The following is a 2,602-nucleotide window of genomic DNA, read 5'->3' as shown; positions in this document are numbered from 1 at the left end:
ATGAGCATCCATTCTCAGGGATGCATCCACTAGGAAAAAAAACCCCTTTTTGAACACTGAATTTAGTTGATGGCCAGTCAGTGGCACCTTGGCTGGAGCAGCTCATCTATAGATTAACAACAGCTTGTGCTCTGCCTCCTCCTCTTGGCTGGTGGAGCTCTGGACAACCTGCCACTCACTCAGAGCCCACTTGGTGCTCACAGGGTGATAAATCCCCTTCTGCTGCCTGTCATCCTGCTACTTCCAAGAATTAGCAGAGAAACTTTCTGCCCCTTGACTCTGGTCCTCTCCAAGATGGGTTTAGGTGATTTAATGGTAGATGAGCAGTTGCTTCTGATTGTTCAGACCTTCTGCCCCTGCTCTTGATGATGTTCTTCAAATGACATCCATGGGGAGAGGGGAGAATGTTGGATCACTGCTGCATTCACTGCTGGGTTTGCTTAACTAATAGCTCCAGTTTTGGACTGGGCTGCACAGAAAAGGGCTCTCTGGCTGGAGTGAAATGGTGTCTAAAACTCAAGACAGTTGTTCATCAGCAGGATATCACGTCCAAAAGCAGTGAGAAAACAGCTCTCAGGAGCTGTGAGTCAGCCCTGTTAACGCTGGGCTGCTGATTCATCACCCCAAGAACGTGGAGCAGGAGGGTCACCCTGGATAAAGCCCAGCTTAGAGCAGCACCATGAGAGAAAACCCTTCAGCCCAGGGGGCAGTGGCCTCCCCAGCCCTTACTGGGAAGAGATATAAGAAGCTGGAGGGGCAGCTCCACCAGCTGAAAGCACCCAAAATTCATCAATTAAAAATCCTCAAATATGCTTTAACAAATCATGGAATCCCAGGATGATTTGGATGGGAAGGGACCCTAAAGCTCATCCAGTCCCACTCCCTGCCATGGGCAGGGACACCTCCCACTAGCCCAGGTTGCTCCAACCTGGCCTTGGACGCTTCCAGGAATCCAGGGGCAGCCACAGCTTCTCTGCCCAATCTATGCCAGGGCCTCACCCTCCCCTTAAATCCTGGATTTTTGTTGGATTTTTCAGTCGTAGTTTGATATTTTTCTTCTTCGCCTTCACCTTTGAGTGTCTGGTCACCTGTATAATTTCTTTTGCTGATCTGGGAGGGCTGTGAAAAGCTGATCTTTTCCAAAAGAAAGCCGAGGCTTCCACGTCCACAGAGAAATGAGGAGCTGAGAATGATGACATGTATCATTATCAGGAGGCTTGCAAGAAAATAATGGCAGCTGACAGCGGGAGATTCGAGAAGATGTTTACAAGATAAATAACAGCAACATTTTTATTAGATCCACTGACTTAGAAATAAGAACTGATACATTTTGCCAGCCAGGAGATGACACATTTTATGTCAGCTCCCAGTTCATGCACGCAGGGCTCCTTGTCACTGGTGTGAGGCTTCTCTCTGCCTTCTCCCTCTGAGCTCTGGGGCATTTGCAAGCCAAGAGAAACTTTGGGATTAACCTCCTGCTCCTATTGCTGATCCCCAGGTGAAGGACACAGCCAGGGGTGTTGAGACAGGTCTAACCCGGGGTTTAGCCAAACTCAGCCCAGGGGATACAGAGAGGGACCAAAGTCCTGCTCAGCACTTGGGCAATGAGCAAAACTAATGGATCAAGCAAGTCCTCAGTCTGTGCTCGAGCCCATGTTGTGTCAAACCCCAGTTGTGTGACAGAATGAAAGCCCAGCTCAGGGGGAGCCAGAATTCTCTGTTCCACAAAGACCAGAACCTCAGGCTGTTGTTTTGATTATTGCTGTTGTTGCTGTTCTGAATTCTTTGAAGCCAAAGCCAGTGACCCATCACGCTCCCTGTACAAATCCCCCCCTCTCTGCTGGTCAGGGCTAACACAGGACTGACCCCTCCAGGCCCCACAATCTCTGAACCATCCTTATTTTGCCTGCAACCCTCTTTTCCCCTCCCAAAACATCTCTGCTGTGGGGATTGGCAGAGAAGCTGAAGGTTGTTGTAGAAATTCCTGTTTTATTCATTGCTGCTGCATCTTGATGAAAGCAGATCTGTACTTTCTGCAGCAATAGGTGGGCTTAAAAATGGAGTTTTAGGGATAGTGTTCTATGTCTGTGCTGTACCTACTGGATGTGGCATTGCTTTGCTCTGCTCCTCAACCACTGGGGTCATTCTGTTCCATCCTCAGCTCCTTTTTATCAACTCGACCTCCACGGCATTAAAAAATCTTGTGATTCTCACAGGCTTGGCCTGAACAAGAAACTGCCCTTGGAAGGAGCAGAAATGTGGGCTTTTCTTGTGAAATATTTCTGCTAAAAAGCCTTGAAACCCAAGGAGAGACCTGGCAGGGGCAGCAGGATGTGCTGACCCTCATCTTCAAAGAGTATTTCTCTGCAGGGTCCTCCAGGCATGAGCAGAGAAGGGCATCTCATGGCCTGCCAGCCTGTGATGGTGTTTTCACCACCCATTGTAGGCCTGGAGTAAAAACAGTGAGAATTTATCAAAGTATAACATCATAAATAATTTCTGGCATCTCCTTTCGGGCGCTCCAAGTTCATGGAAAACCCTCAGAATTCTCCAGCTCGTATAAATTTTCCTTGTATGCCGAGTTTTGTGTTATGTTACTCCA

This window comes from Corapipo altera, unplaced genomic scaffold (genome assembly GCF_003945725.1).
Source record: "Corapipo altera isolate COAL_440 unplaced genomic scaffold, ASM394572v1 215, whole genome shotgun sequence".
Taxonomy (NCBI): Eukaryota; Metazoa; Chordata; class Aves; order Passeriformes; family Pipridae; genus Corapipo; species Corapipo altera.
Note: the sequence above shows the minus strand (reverse complement) of the source record.